Source organism: Vulpes vulpes, chromosome 9 (genome assembly GCF_048418805.1).
Source record: "Vulpes vulpes isolate BD-2025 chromosome 9, VulVul3, whole genome shotgun sequence".
NCBI classification, from domain to species: domain Eukaryota; kingdom Metazoa; phylum Chordata; class Mammalia; order Carnivora; family Canidae; genus Vulpes; species Vulpes vulpes.
The window spans coordinates 34,087,201-34,103,856 of NC_132788.1; the positions used below are offsets into that span (position 1 = coordinate 34,087,201).

Below are 16,656 nucleotides of genomic sequence, written 5' to 3' on the forward strand. Positions count from 1 at the left end.
CTTCCGACAGAGCCCATACTCTATACCATGGGCCTGGAAGTAGATATGTGTTTTTCTTATTGCCCTTTTTTGCTTCTAGATGATTCTCCTTCCCCCACCATAAACACCAACAAATTTTGAACCTCATATGATCTAACTATATCATCTACTAGTTCTCCTTTATCATCTACCAAAACTCCTTAGGTCACCAGGGTCCTCCCCTTCATTCCTTAAAATTTTCTGGCTGAGCAAATGGAAGAACAATGTTGCCATTAACCGAAATGGAAAAAACTGGGGATGAAACAGGTTTGGGGGAATGAAAGATCAAGAGTTGAATTTCAGACATTTTAAGACATTCCAGTCACCACCATATAGGCAGCGGGACACACAAGAATGGGATTCATGGATGAAGCCAATGGTGTGCAGTATAAATATGAGTATCCTTAGGGTACAGAAGATAGTTAAAGCCTTGACACTGGGTGAGGTCATTTAAGTGACTAAGGGTAGACAAAAGAGACGATGCAGAAAGTACAGCGTCCTTGAGGCTAAGTGAAAAAAATGTTTTAAGGAAGAAAGAGATGTGTTAAATGCTGTTAAGAGATGAAGGGTGAGGAGAACTGAGAACAGACTATGGAATTGAGCAAAGTAAAGGTCATGATAACTTCAATGAGAGCAGCCTGGGGGAAGAGGAAGGCTGCAAAACCTTGAATGGAGGGAATACATATAAGAATGAGAAACTGAGGACAACTAACTCTTTCCAGGAGTTTTGTTATAAAGGGAAGGAAATAAATATGACAGTAGCTGAACAGGGAAGCACGGTGAAGAAAGATTCTTTAAGACAAGAGAAATAAAAGCATGTCTGTAGGTTGAGGAGGATGGAGAAAGGAAAGAATTACTATAACCATGTCTTTAAGGGGAGAAATGAGAAAGAACCAAAAGACAGTGTCATTCGCCTGTAAAAAGTTTTAAATACTTGAGCCTTTTTCTTGGTGGGGGGTGGGGAGGGTGCGAAGACAAGATGAAGAAAAAGCCTTACATTTCCATTTCTTCATTGGGTGGATTGGATGCTTACAGGGTTTTTCTTGTAACATTTATAAGTGCTGCTTACATCACTGAACAACAACAACAAAAATAATAATGGAGTAGCTGTTGCCCTTCTCCGGTTGTGTGTATAGTACGTGTGGAATAAAAAAAGGGAACTATTTTCACAAGCTGTTCTTTGTTTCATAATTGGATCCACCAAGCCCGTAGCTACCCCTGTTGCACTGAGCTTGCCAGTGGGACTGTCAGGAGCGTCCTGTGATACACTTTGTTGGTTGTTGTTGCAGAAGACTGAACTGTTTTTGGAATATTTAACAATTACATAAACAGAGTCAAGTGTTTTCCAATGTGATTGTCCGGTTTTTATGGCCTTGCTGTGTACTTTCCCTCTTTTTGACAGTAAACTTCTGCCTATGGCTTACAGTTTGACATTTAATTTATTAATTATTATTAATTTATTTAATTTATCTATTTATTTAACTAAGTTTGACATATTAATTTATTACAGTTTGAACTTCCTTCCCGCTGGGGGGAAGACTTCATGTTGTTTATTGCCAGTTTTTTGTTTACTTTTCAGGTTTGTACAAGGTTTAATAATAAAAACAAAGTTTTTTGGCTAAAAAAAACAAAAACAAACAAAAAAAAGTGTCATTTTATTAAAACTGGATTTAATGGAATTTTAAAACAAGAGACTGCTGATTCCCTTGTTGCTTTGCTGCGTATAATGGCATACATAACTGTGCTCCATTTTCTGAAGTAGAATCCTGAAATAGTGTCATGGGTACAGTTGTTAAAACTGTTCAATTCGTATATGCAAATACTATGAATCATCAGTTTGTAGAACTGCTCAGAGAAAAACATGACGAAAGGAATGCTCGCAAAACTATTCAATAAACAAAGACCAAAGTGACAGTGTGACTTTTCTCACTGATATCCCAGTCTGAGAACCACAGCTGTTCACTTATTTTTAAAAACCGCTACTACAAAAAACATGGATGAGTAATGTTGAGCCCAAGTCTCAACAAATTCATACTGTCTCCATTTAATATGAAGTTCAAGAATAGGCGAAATAAATTTATAAGAACAGAAGTCAGACTCATGGTTATCTAGCTTGCTGGGGTTAGCACTGACTGAGAAGAGGCTTCTGCCCTCAGGATTGATAGGGAGTGTTATTATCTTTACCTGCTGGTGATTACACCGGGGTATACACTTGGGTAGTACACTTAAGATCAGGGCAGTTTACTGAATATCTCTTTTTGCTGAATAATTTTTAAAAGTCTGTTCTCAGCAAATTAATTCTAATTATTTTTGAGTTGAAACCCTGTCTAAAAGGTAACAACTTTTCACCAAAATCAACCTAGTAATGTATGTTAAATTCAAAAGACTTCAGCAGGAAAATTTGAAATCCAGATTTAGGAAGGACACAAGCTACAAGGTTATCTTGTGACATCAAAAACTAGACAAGTTCCCTACTAGACTAAAAAGTGCAAGTATGGTTGTGTTGCAGCACTCAAGACATCTTCATCTTAAAACAAACCACTTAAAAACAAGCAGCTCTATTCCTTCAATTTCATGAATATGATTCTCAAAGTGTATTTACTGTCAGCATGAAGAATAAAAATACTGTTTCACTTTAACCTGCTACTTATTAATATTAAGGCCTTGCTAATGGGAACACATATATACAGTAAAATGCCTAGAGAGGATTAGTATGCGGACTCGGATTTTTTAGATACGAAGATGTGTGTGAAACAAAGTCACAGCCTCGCTACCCCCAGAGTGCTACGTAAATATTCTTAACGCAGTCTGGAGGGATTAATGCTCTGCATCCTGGCAGGAAAAAGAGGACACGAGCAATTAATTCCAAGTCACCCTTCGACCGTTTAACTAGCTGGTTTAGGAGATGACTTATCAGTCTCCCAAAACGCAGGTCCTCGAAAACCGCGAATCCACAGTAAACCCTTAAAAGACTGCTCTTGCCTGATGGTCATCGGTGACCGCCGGGCCCGACGACGGAAAGCAACGCCCCTCCGCACTGTGTGCCCGAGCCGGCCGTGTTCCCAGCGTTCCTGAACAGCACACCTCAAGGGCGGCGAGAGCCCCTGAAAGGCAGGCTCCGCACAAACTGCGCCGAGCTGGGCCGAACACCGACCTGGCGCTGGCCGCCGCCGCCCTCGTCCCGCCGGAGCCAGCCCTCCCACACACAGCCAGCACACTGGGACGCCATGCTGCAAACACACACCCCCGCGCCCCCCCCCGCCCCGGCTCCTTCCATCCACAAATTACCGCTCCGCCGTCCCTCGGCCTCTCAGTCCACTCAAACCACAGTAAGAACCACCACTGCACTTATGAATGAGCCGCCACAATCGCCTCCTCTGGCTGGAGTCCCGCCCCCAAGGCCGGCTCCGCCCCCGACCCGAGGGCTCCTGGGAAATGTAGTCTCCACCGGCCCCCTCTGCACTTGCGCGCGGGCCCTGGAGGACTCACGCAAACTACCATTCCCAGCTGGGTCGCCGCGACGGACGTTACCTAAGGGATTCACGGCGAGGCGCCTTCCGCCTGGGCGGCGGGCTTGTGGTTGGAGTCTGCGGGCGGCTGGGCGGGCGGGAAAAAACCGTTCCTGGAGCGAACTTCCGTGACGGCGCGGAGCTGTTCCCTGCGCGGCTCCCGCCCCGCCCTGAGGACCGAGGAGCGCGCCTCTGCGAGAAGGCGGTCTCCGTGTTCCTAGGAGAGCAGGGGACGCCGAGACTCAGGGCTGACAGTACGGACCGGCCCTGGAGGCTGTGGCGGGGTCGGACGGCCCCACGCACCTTCAGGCAGACGTAGCCCGGTGAGAATGCGCCCCCCCCTCCTCGTGTGGACGGTACGTGGTCGGGCTCTGCCTGTCCACTACCTGTTTGAACTCCTCGGACACTGCAAGTGCACAGTTCGGGGGCTGTGTCCTTAATCGCCCCACAGAGAAGTGGGGCTGGACGAGGCCCCGCGGCTTACAGATAACTGAAAAGCACTTTCACAGAAATGTGCCCCGCCCCCCCAAAAAATTGCTGTGCTAACTACTTCAAAAATACTTTCCCTAAAGGTTTTGAATTTGCTTTTTTAAAAAATTTCCCTTATGAACAAGGAAACCAAAGCCCAAGACTTTCGAGATCACACAACTATTTAAGATGCTTTATGAGGATCCATATGCTCTTCTTCCTTTATATTGTCTTTTGGCTTGAAAAAGCATGCCCAAAAGTTTTATTGCTTCTCTTAAAACCTGTATCTTTTCGGATAGTCACCATATCCTCTATTTCATGCCCGTATTTTACTACTGTATTTTTATTCTAACGTGACATGTAGTACCATACTGGTTGTTAATAAATGAGTCTCTTACCGCACTCAAGTCTTAACCGGTTGTTAAATCAAGGTACTAATATGGAAGTGTTCACCTGTAGCCCAGGTAATTCTCAAAACTGCTCACTAAATGTGAAGGGTCCTCAAAATCCATCACAAGGTAGAAGGGGTAGGAGGGAGGGACTTCCAGCTTCTGTTACGCCAGACTATCAAAGATTCAGCCTCATCAGTTGCTCCTATCCTGCTGCATCTTCAAGTACTGCTGTAGAGATAATTAGGCTAAGAGTTCCCATCCCATGGGTTTCAACCACAAATCATCCATTCTCATAAAATCCTTTATGCCATCACAGGAGGCAGGAGAGCACTATACTACAATGGTTAAGAGCCCCTGCTCTGGAGTCAGGCAATCCTGATGTCGAATCCTACCTTGGTGACTTACAAAACGCTTTGTAGTCTTTAGCACTCAACAAAATGGGGATGATAACAACAATACCCACCTCATAGAATCGCCAAGAAGATTAAAGATATATAAAAACAGCGTAACACCTGCCTTGTAAAAAATTAAGCAACAGGAGGTGTTTTCACTTTTCAAAAAAACACTTTAATGAGGTATGACTGACATGCAAAAAGCTATACATAGTTAATTTGACAACTTTTGGAGATAAGTATTCACCCATGAAACCATTACCACAATTTATACCATAAACCTATCCATCAAGGTGCTTTCATTTTTGTCATGACTTCAACTGTTGTTGAACTCATTTTGTCTATTAAAGCCCTGCCCTACAGGTCATGTCAAATGGTTTTGAAGACACAAAATAATGCTGTATTATTATCAAATTGTTTGGTAATAATATTATTTTAACATAGTTCATCTGGCTATAAAAGATGTTCAGAGAGTTAACAACTTTCCACTGTTGGGCTGGTGATAGTAGTGACTGCTCTGTTAAGAGAAGACAGAGTTGTAGGCCTGGTCAAAGAATGGTCCCCATGCTAGCATCACCCAGGCTAGAAAGGACGACACAGAGATTCAAGTATCCAGCCTCTAGGCAAAAGCAAGAAAACCTACAGCCCACTTTACCTATGGGGAAGAGAGGGAGCTCTTCACTAAGGCTCCAAACTCAGATTTCTAGAATTTTATCGCAGTTAAGTAGTTTCTATCAACCATGTTGGATGCTGGAAGACAGCTTGTTTAAAATCTTGTTTTAGGGACGCGTGGGTGGCCTTCAGCCCAGGGCGTGATCCTGGAGACCCGGGATCGAGTCCCACGTCGGGGCTCCCTGAATGGAGCCTGCTTCTCCCTCTGCCTGTGTCTCTGCCTCTCTCTCTCTCTGTGTGTGTCTCTCATTAATAAATAAAATCTTTTTAAAAAATAAATCCTGTTTTAATAAAGATAAAACTATTGCTGGTGCATTGGACTTGCAGCAAAATATCATGGAAACCTGTAAGTCTAAATAACAAAGGGATTATCACATCCATTACATTCTAGAATGTCTGAGCAATAATGTCGAATACACAAAGAATTCTGCCCTGAATCATTGCTATGATCACAGCAGAGCAATACTATACTTGTCACACCTCCTATAGTTACCATCTTCTTGAAAATAATAATTGAGATTTTTATGTAATTGCCTGATAGTTTTCAAAGCAATCTCTAGGTTTTTATTACATATTTTTTTAAAAGATTTCTTTATCGGGCAGCCCCAGTGGTCAAGCGGTTTAGTGCTGCCTTCAGCCTGGGGTGAGATCCGGGATAGAGTCCCACATCGGACTCCCTGCATGGAGCCTGCTTCTCCCTCTGCCTGTGTCTCTGCCGCTCGCGCTCTCTCTCGCTCTCTCTCTCTCTCTATGCCTCTCATGAATAAATAAAATCTAAGAAAAAAAAAAAGATTTCTTTGTCAAGGCACTTGGGTAGCTCAGTTAGTTGAGCCTCTGCCTTCAGGTCAGGTATGGTTTCAGGATCCTGGTATCAAGCCCTATGTTTAGCTCCCTGTACTGTGGGAAGTCTGCTTCTCCCTCTCAACTCTGCCTCCCCCTGCCCCCACTCATTCTGTCTTTCAAATAAATAAGACGAAAAAAAACAAATAAGACGCTTTTTTAAAAAAAAGAGATTTACTTGAGAGAGAGCACAAGTAGGGAGAGGGGCAGTGGGAAAGGGAGTATGCTTAAGCCTACTCCCCACAGAGCACAGAGCCCAAAGCAGGGCTTGATCCCTGGACCCCAAGATCATGACCTGAAGCAAAATCAAGAGTCAGCTGCTTAACCAACCAAGCCACTCAGGCACCCCTGCTTTTATTACACATCTTTATTTTTTTTTAAGATATTTATTTATTTATTTATTTATTTATTTATTTATTTATTTATTTATTTATGATAGAGAGAGAGAGAGAGAAGCAGAGACACAGGCAGAGGGAGAAGCAGGCTCCATGCAGGGAGCCTGATATGGGACTCGATCCTGGAACTCCAGGATCATGCCCCGGGCCAAAGGCAGGCGCTGAACCACTGAGCCACCCAGGGATCCCTATTACACATTTTTAAACCAGCCCATTTACTTTCCACAAATATGAAAATTACCAGTTTGCATATCCTAGAATCCATATCCAAAATAGTGAGTAGTTCCTATGTGTTCCTCAGTGAAGCAAGCTGATTCTGGGCTTTTCTTCATTGGGTGGCTTTTGATTACTAACTCAATCAATATATTTATTCATATTTTCTATTTCTTCCTAAGCAAATAGTAGTAGTTTGTGTTTCTAGGAGTTTCTCCATTTCATCTAGGTTATCTAATTTGTTGATGTATGATTGTTCATAGATTATCTTATAAACCTTATTTCTAGAAGACCAGTAATAATGACCCCCGCTTACATTTCTGATTTTATCAATTTGAGCCTTTCCTCTTTTATCTTTGTCAGTCTATCTAAAATTTTGTCAGTTTTGTTGATCTTTTCAAAAACCAACTTTTGATTTCATTAATTCTACTTTTCAATTCACTATTTCATATACCTCTGCTCTAATCATTATTATTTCCTTATGCTGGCTTTGAGTTTAATTTATTCTTCTTTTTCTAGTCCTTTGGGGTGTAATTTGAGTTAATTTGGGATCTTCCTTCTTTTTTAATATAGACATTGACCAGTTATAAATTTCCTCTGAGCAGTTTCATTGCATCACCTAGGTTTTGGTATAATGTGTTTTTGTTTTAATTTATCTCAAAGTACTTTCTGATTATCCTTGTGATTTTTTTTCTTTGACCCACAGGTTAAGTGGGTTTTGTTTAATTTCCACATATTTGCTATTTTTCCAGTTTTTCTCTGTCATGGACTTCTAGCTTTATTCCCCTGAGGTCAGAGAAAGTACTTTGTATGATTTCAATTATTTAAATTTACTGAAAATTCGTGATATATGGTCTACCCTATAGTACTTTCATGTTCACTTAAAAGAATTAAGTGAACATGTGTTATGCAATTATTATATGTTCTATATTTGTCTTTTAGTTCTTATTGATTTATAGTGTCTATTTCTTTATTAATATTATTTCTAGTTCTATCAAATATTGAAATTGGATATTGAAGTCTCCAGCTATTATTGTAGAACTAATCTTATTTCCTCCTTCAATTCTGTCAATGTTTGCTTCAGATTGATCCCTGGACCCCAAGTTCTGCTTGTTAGATGTGTATATATTTATAAATGTTCTTTAAAAAAAGACTTTTTTTTTAAAGAGGGAGAAGGAGAGAGAGAATACTTCTTGCTGAGTGAGGAGGCCAATGCAGGGCTTGATCGCAGGACCTTGAGATCATGACCTGAGCCAAAATCAAGAATTATACACTTAACCAACTAGGCCACCTAGGTGCCCCTATTTATAAATGTTCTATCTTCTTGATGTATTGACTCTTATTAATAGATAATGTCCTTCTTTGTCTCTTGTAACAATTTTTGACTGAAAATTTACTTGTCTTAGTGTAGCTTTCCCTGCCATCTTTAGGTTACCATTTGCATGTTACTCATTTTTTCTTTTTCAACCTATTTACGTCTTTGAATCTAAAATGAATTTCTTGCAGACAACATATAGATGGATCATGGGGTTTTTTTTTTTTCTTTTAATGCATTCTGCCAACCTTTCCGTTTATTTGGATACTTGAAGCAGTTACTGCTAATGATGAGCTTCTGCCATTTTGCTGTTATGTCTTCTTTTTTGGTTCCTCGGTTTCTCCATTATTGTTTTCTTTTGTGTTTAATTGATTTTTTTAATATACCATTTTGATTTCCTTCCCATTACCTTTTATGAATATTTTTATTTTTATTTTTTTGTGATTACCTTTAGGATTACAATTAGCATCTTTTTTTTTTTTTTTAAAGATTTTATTTATTTATTTATTCTTGAGAGATAGAAGGAGAGAGAGAGCCAGAGACACAGGCAGAGACAGAGCCAGAGACACAGGCAGAGGGAGAAGCAGGCTCCATGCACCGGGAGCCCGACGTGGGATTCGATCCCGGGTCTCCAGGATCGCGCCCTGGGCCAAAGGCAGGCGCCAAACCGCTGCGCCACCCAGGGATCCCTACAATTAGCATCTTAAGCTTAAGACAACCTGGTTTGATTAAAACCAACTTGGAGGGCACCTGGGTGGCTCAGTGGTTAGCATCTGCCTTTGGCTCAGGTCATGATCCCAGGGTCCTGGGGCTGAGTCCTGCATCAGGCTCCCCACAGGGAGCCTGCTTTTCCCTCTGCCTGTGTTTCTGCCTCTCTCTCTCTCTCTGTCTCTCATGAATAAGTAAATAAAATCTTAAAGAAGAACCCAACTTAGATTCAAAAGTATACAGAAACTATGCTGCTATATATCTCCAGCCCTCCCTCTTTTCTATGTATTATTGTCACAAATTACATCTTTATACATTGTGAGGCCATTAACATAGCTTTATAATATTATATGTGTTGTCTATTTTATTTCATTTAGGAAAAAAGAGGAGTTACAAACCAAAAATATAATTCTATTGGCCTGTATATTTACCTATGTCGTTACCTTTACCAGTTGTTCTTTATTTGGCTTCACTTTACTGTCTACTGTTATTTCAAAGTAAAAGACTCCCTTTCGCATTTCCAGTAGAACAGACCGACTAGTAATGAACTCCTTCAGTTTTCATTTATCTAGAAATATCTTTACTTCTTCATTTTTTTTTGGACAATATTTTGATGGGTGTAGAAATCTCGGTTGACAGTTTTTTTTTTCTTTCAGCTCTTCAAATATGTTATCCTTCTGGCCTCCAGGGTTTTGTTTTGTTTTGTTTTTAAAGATTTATTTATTTATTTATGATAGACACAGAGAGAGAGAGAGAGGCACAGACACAGGAGGAGGGAGAAGCAGGCTCCATGCCGGGAGCCCGACACGGGACCCGATCCCGGGACTCCAGGATCGTGCCCTGGGCCAAAGGCAGGCGCTAAACCGCTGAGCCACCCAGGGATCCCAGGGTTTTGATTTAGGAACAAGTTAGGAGCAGAGGGGCTAGGCAGGGAAAGATGAGGGAAAGGCCCAGAGTTAGGCTCCTACCCATCCCAAGAAAACAGAGATAAGATCATAAAAACAACAACAAAAAATAAACCTGGCTCCCTAGCTCCACAATGTTAGGGATTATCCCCTTTTAATGGCTACTAAGTAATCACAGAAATCCCAGGTGTAAAGAAATGTTATGGATGAGATATTAATCTCAAAGAAGGGAACACCTTGTTTGGGCTCATATTTGCAAAAACATCTAGTTTGTTATTATGATAGTTTTAAGTCCACCATGTTTATTCTAAATATCCACCCTGATATTGACAAGAAATTTACCAAGTTCCCTGGTCAGTTTCCTTTAAAAGACAGACCATAAAAGCCCTCAGTGGCAACCTTGTTAGGACCTCTCTCATTTTTGAGAGCTTTCTCTGTATCTCTGCTTTAACTTTTATCACTTTGCTCACTCTGCTGTCTGCGAGATTCATTGTTTGACCCCGTGAGACAAGAACCAAGCTCTCCAGTATCAGTTTCTGCTGAGAAATTGGCTATTGATCTCCTTGATAATTGCTTGTATGGGACAAATTATTCCTGTCTCTTTTAGCAACTTCATTATAATGTGTCTTGGTGTGGCGCTCTTTTGAGTTTTCCTATTTGGAGCTTCATCGATGTGCTGCTTCCTAATCTTACCAAACTTGGGGAGCTTCTGACCATTATTTCCTCAAATCTCTGCCCCCTTATTCCTCTCATCTCTTCCTTATCTCCCCTTATACATATGTTGGTATTCTTGATGACATCCCACAACTCTCTGAGGCTCTGTTCATTTTTCTTCATTCTTTTTTCCTTCTGTTCCTCAGATTTGATCATCTCAATGGCCCTATCTCTAAGTGTTCTCATTCTTTCTTCTGCCTCCTCAAATCTTTCTGGGCTGAACACATCTAGTGAATTTTTTATTTCGGGTATTATACTTTTTAACTTCCAAAATTTCTATTTGTTTTTTTAAATCATTTTTGTCTCTTTATTGATATTTTCTGTTTGTTGAGACACTATTATACTGGTTTCCTTTCATTCTTTGTCCATATTTCCCTTTAGCTCTTTCAGCATATTTAAGATAGTCCATTTAATGCATTTGTATAATAAATCCTATGTTCATGCTTTCTCATGCGTAGTTTCCATTAATTTATTTTTTCCTTTGAATGGGCCTTTATTTTCATGTTCCATGGCATGCCTCATAACTTTGTTATGAGTATCATAACATTTTAAGTATCATAATGTGGCAACTCTGGAAGAAATGTGAATCTTTCTCCTCCCCATGATTTCCTGTTGCTTGTGATGGGTTGCTTGCTGTCGGCTAGTGACTTTTAAAAACTATTTTTGTAAAGATTGTATTCTTTATCACCTGTGATCAGCTAGTGGTTTGAGAGTTCATTCAATGCCTGAGTTAAAAAAGAAAGAAAGAAAAAGGAGGAGGAAAGAAAGAAAGAAAGAAAGAAAGAAAGAAAGAAAGAAAGAAAGAAGAAAGAAAGAAGAAAGAAAAGAGAAGAAAAGAGAAAAGAAAAAAGTTAAAAGGAGCTAGTGGTTTGAGAGTTTCTTCAATGCCTGAGTTAAAAAAGAAAGAAAAAGGAGGAAAGAAAGAAAGAAAGAAAAAAGAAAAGAGAAGAGAAGAGAAAAGAGAAAAGTTAAAAGGGGCACCTAAGTGGCTTAGTTAAGCATCTGACTTTGACTCAGGTTGGGATCTCAGGGCCCAGGTGGAGCCTGCATCCAGCTCAGTGCTCAGCAGGGAGTCTGAGTCTCCCTTTCCATCTTTTTTCTGCCTTTCCTCCTGCTTGTGCATGTGCTCTCTCTTTCATTCTCTAAATAAAATATTTTTAAAAATTTAGAAAAATTAAAAAACATGCTTCCGATCTTTGCAGATTGGCTCTGTATTGGGTCATTCCTTCTATGATTAGGCAGACTATAACTGTCTCCAGTTCCTGCTTGTGTGAGCCTTGATAAAGTTTCAACTTTTAGTGTTTGTGGGCGCTGCTCCTGGGCTCCCAAGGAGGCCACACTTTATTTTTCACCAAGGTGAGAATGACTTAGGCAAACTTCACAGCAGGGGCTCTAATTCTGCCCCAGCACACATTGTGCATCTGTTTTATTAGCAAATAATCTAAAAGAAATATTTCAAGTTAAAAAGTAAAAATCCCCCTAAGTTCTGTTCCCATACCACCAAAGCTTGCAAGCTTGCACATACCAAAAGCAAGGTAAAGTCTGTAGTCTTCTGGAATGTCTTTCCCCATTATGATTTATAATTCTTATTATAACAACAACAAAACAATAACAAAAATATATATATATATAGTTATATATATATATATGACCTTGTATTAAACATTCTTTCCCCAGAGCACTCTTCTTTGTGAAGATTGTGTATCTGGAGCAGCTGTCCTCACTTGGATTCAGATAAAACTCTTTTTTTTTTTTAAGAAATTCTAAAAGATTTGTTCACTTTGCATTTGATGTGGGACCATCAAGTGCAACAGTAAAGAAAGAATTCTTGAGATGTCTTATGGTACAAAATGGTGTTTTTTATTTAAAGTCTGAGGACAGAACCCATGAGTAGAAAGAGGTTCATTTGATTGTAAGGAGTGATTGATTATAGCAGGTTTTCACTTTTGGAGGTGAAGGTAACTTTAGAGCTCCAGGAAATTAAATCTAGAGGTTCCTGGAGATCTATTATTAAGATTTTCTTGTAAATCATTAAGACAGAAATGATAGTGAAGTTTCATGTCCTGCAAGACTGTGATCTTCATCAGTTGACCATTTGTTTCTCTCCTCCCTTTGTTCTTAGGCAGTAACCAATGCCTGAGGAATGTTAAATATATCCCATTTTAAGGGTAGATTATGGGGTGTCACCTTCTGTTTTTCCCTCAGCTTGCCTTTTGCTCTCTCATCAGCTTCAACAGCCTGAAGATCAGCCAGAGGTATAATCTTATGGCATTCTCAAGTCTTTTCTGATCAGAAGTCCTGGACATGTGTGCAGCTTTCTAGATGCCCCAGGATACACAGGAGCTTTTCAAAGCCCTTATTCCTCCAAAAAATCTCACTTCTGGCTTTTCTTCTGCTTTTCTTCCTAGGGCTGCAGCCTGTCTGTTCTTTGCCCCAACTATGTTTTGGGTTTTGCTGCCCCAGGCAGGAGTTTGTTTATTTGCCTTTCAGTGTTTCTGAGGTTCACCCCTAAGTAGATGTTTTTCTGCTTTGAGAGAGTTTGAGGGTAAACAAAGGTAAGCCCTTGTATCGGTTCTTCACTGAACTCCCACACAGGTAATTCCTTAAACCAGAACCAGATTATCCAAACTGGGAATGAGGGCTGGTAAAGGGAACGGAGCTAAAATAAGTGAAAACATGGGAACATCTGCCACCTTGTTGCAGCCTGGTTACACATTTGCTTGCTTGCTGTAAACCTCTCTGTCTTCTGAGTTCGGATAAGGTGGTTTCTGACAGGTTTTGCCTGGTTTTTGAAAATGTTTTTGGTAAGGGATGGACCCTGGGGCTCCTGACTACTTTTTGCTGATATCACCTAAGCTGATCCTTACAGCGCCCTGTAAAGTCACGATGAAATAGGGGCTCCAGTAAAGTACCTTGTGCACAATCCCCTAAGTATAAACAGTAGAGTCAAAATTCAAAACCATACTGTCTCTACATTGTTTCTAAACTCATTTAATTTAGATTCACTCAATGAATCTCGGCCCACCAGTCTGGAATGGCAGATCAGTATTTATAACTACTTGAAAACACTGCCACAAGCTTCAGACACAGGAAGTCCTAAACTACACTCGTGTTATCTTGACCCTCTTGCTTCTCCAATCTCAAACTCTCCAGAAGTTTGCTTCTCTATTGCTCCCCGGATTTACTCTCATTTCTCAGTTAAATTGCAGCACCATCCACGCCTTTTTCCCAAACTCCAACTTTGGAGTTAACCTCATTGGCCAAATCTTACCTGAAAGATGAAACTATAAAAATCCTGAACTTTCCGGGCGCCTGCGTGCCTCATGTCATGACCGCAGGGTCCCGGATTGAGCGTCCTCACCCCCGACCCCCGTGAGCTCCAGGCTCAGCCGTCGGCTGAAGGGTTCTCGCCCTCTGCCCTCCCCCTTCGCCTAGAAGCACTGGGTCTAGAGGCCGGGACGCTGGGGCGCAGGGCGCTGGACTCTAGGCGCCGGGCGGGGCGGGGCGGGGGCGCGGCCTCGGCCTGGGGCGGCAGTCACGGCGGGCTTCCCGCAGCGCTCTCGCTGGCTGGGCTGACCGGGTCAGCGCCGGGAGCCCGGAGCCCGGAGCAGTCGGTACCCGGAAGCAGTGGGTGCCGGTGGCGGGGAGCCCCGAGCAGTCGGAGCCCGGAGCAGTCGGTACCCGGAAGCAGTCGGTGCCGGTGGCGGGGAGCCCGGAGCCCGGAGCAGTAGACGCGAGGACGGTCCGGAGCCGGGAGCCCCTGGCAGGTGAGGGGCGCCGCTGGGAGGACGAGCACTCTCGGCGCAGCGGGTCCGGGCAGGCGGTCGTGGGAGGGGAGGGGCGGCCGCGCGGACTCCCTACCGGAGCGGCGGGGTCAGCTCCGCGGTGCGGTCCTCGTCGTCACCGCGCTGGTGGCCGTGGGACCGCTGCCCGCGCCCGGGGCGTGGTGCTCGGGTGCAGGTCGCCGGCCCTGGGGACAGGACCTGGGCGGGGCCGCAGAAGAGAGCCGGTGCTTAACGCTGGTCCCCGGACGCGGCCTGGGCTCGGGGAGAAGGAGCAGATTGCAATAGAACTCTGTTCTTCGCTCCAGAAGACAGCTGTTTGATTCAAGTTAGCTATTCCTGAAGTTTGGTTGGGAAAATGAAACTTTTCCAAGAAATAACAGTATTTTTGGTGAATAATCAGGGAACGTAATCGGAACTCGTAATTAGAAACACCACGATACAAACATTTACTGTGCATGTTGAGGACCAATATTGAAACCTTGCAGATCTGCTAAATACTTCCTGCAGGGAATGCCCGGTGACTCAGCTGGAGGACTGAACTGCCTTAGAAAAAGGCGCTGCTGAAGGTTCAGCCTTTTGGTTCTGGATTGCAAATTAACAATAAACATAAAAAATATTTAAAGTGTAGTGTTAGGATAAAGAAGAAAGTCACTCTCCATTATGAGTATGTGTTGTGGATTTTTTTGTTACACTGGAGTTGATCATTTATTCAGTAAACATGTGTTAGATTCTGTCTGTGTGCTTAGAGCTGTAACATTCAGTGGCAGTAGAAGCAGTACCAAAGTAGGTGGTCTTTGCTTTTTAGGGGTTTATAAGTCCCAAGAGGGAGGTGCAGTATTGATGCCATGCCATTTGGGTCCAAATATGCAAATAATGGCAGAAATAGAAAGCTTTTCTATAATACTAGGCTTTAAGTGATGCATGAAAGAGTAAGCAAACATTTACTGAATGCCTGCTTGTACCAAAAGAGATCTAGATTCTAGAAATATATAGATAAGCAAGGCACAGCCCCCCACATAGGATTGACCCTCCTGGAGAAACAGGTAATGTTAAGAGTGGAGAACAGCCAGTGGTTACAGACAGGGGTGTGATGAAAGTTGCCAGGCTCTGGGACTGTTCGGAGGGCCAGAGCAGGGCCAAGAATCAGAGGGAAAAGGGTTCCAGGAGGACTTTCTGGATGGGGAGATCCTGAGGCTTTCAGAGAGGAGGAGATGCCAGTTGTGAAGAGAGGAAACTGCAAGGGAGTAAGGCCCTTGCTCCCAATTACAGCAGTCGTTTCTGGATAGAGGAGCTAGAATTTGTGAGGAGGAGCTCAGGGAGCTTCGCAGGAGCTGGGGATGTGTGTTCTTGTCTGGTGTTCATAACACAGCCTGATGGATGGAAGACTCTCAGAAATCTTGCATGTGCACAACAAGCTCTGGTGACAACATGAATGAACACTGACTGTTTAGGAAAAGCTTGGAAAGGAGGGAGAGATGGTGGCACATGTCTGTCAAGAAAGCTGCTAGCCAAGAGGGGCCACACATTCAAGAGAGACTCCATATACCATCTGTAGGAAGACGGAAGTCAAGGCCTGACTTCAGATTTCACAGATTTTGGGAGTGTTAGTTTCACTACCTCCTTTGTGGCCTCAGCTGCTAAGAATGGGCCTGATATTTGTTTAAAATGTTTGTTTATACTTCGGTTTCACAACGATGCCACTGAACTGTACACTTAAATGGTTAAAATGGTAATTTTATGTTAGGACATTTTACCACCTAATAAAGGAAAAAAAAATCTATACTATTTGATTCAGTAATTCCACTTCTGGCCATCTATATTCTAAGGAAACAGTGATAGAGATTTGGCCAAAAATATATGTAGAAAACATTTTCCTCAAAGTACATTTATCAGATTGAACAGTTCTCAGTAACCAAATATCTGATGACTTGGGGAAGAGTTAAATTACACATAGGCACTACGAATATTTTTAAAGAATATTTAGTGATATTGGGCAAATTCTCATTAAAAGTTAGACAAAAGAAACTGGCTATAAAATTCAATAATATTCACACGTAACTTATATTTCTATTAAAATAATTTATAAAATATATTGAAACAGGAAAGAATAATGTCAAAGATATTGAAAGAAATATAAAAATCAACAGTGGAGTTATTTCTCAATGGAAGGATCATAACTGCTTCTTAAAAACAACTTTATTAAGATATAATTTACATACCATTAAATTCACCCATTTTAGTTGTATGATTCAAGAGATTTTCATTGAACTTACCAAGTTGTACATCATCACCATAATCTAGTTTAAAACATTTCCAGTGTTGTAGGTGCT

At 41.8% G+C, this 16,656-nt stretch overlaps 2 protein-coding genes across 6 annotated transcripts in view; one reads left to right on the forward strand and one right to left on the reverse strand.

The window, feature by feature from the left end:
* Positions 1-14,065, reverse strand: part of CPAP (centrosome assembly and centriole elongation protein) — a 62,290-nt gene extending 48,225 nt beyond the window's left edge. Inside the window, exons 1-3 of one of the 4 annotated variants that reach the window (XM_072719742.1) lie at positions 13,813-14,065; positions 4,481-4,615; positions 3,550-3,744 (exon numbers count right to left, since the gene is read on the reverse strand). The gene's annotated coding sequence lies outside the window, so the exon portion shown is untranslated. Of the gene's footprint in view, positions 1-3,000; positions 3,458-3,549; positions 3,745-4,480; positions 4,616-13,812 lie in introns of those variants that run through there. The other 3 variants (XM_025996616.2, XM_025996617.2, XM_072719743.1) reach the window with 3 other exon arrangements.
* PARP4 (poly(ADP-ribose) polymerase family member 4) overlaps positions 14,048-16,656 on the forward strand; it is a 107,499-nt gene continuing 104,890 nt past the window's right edge. Inside the window, exon 1 of one of the 2 annotated variants that reach the window (XM_025996618.2) lies at positions 14,048-14,308. The gene's annotated coding sequence lies outside the window, so the exon portion shown is untranslated. The remainder of the gene's footprint in view (positions 14,309-16,656) is intronic. The other variant, XM_072719739.1, reaches the window with a different exon arrangement.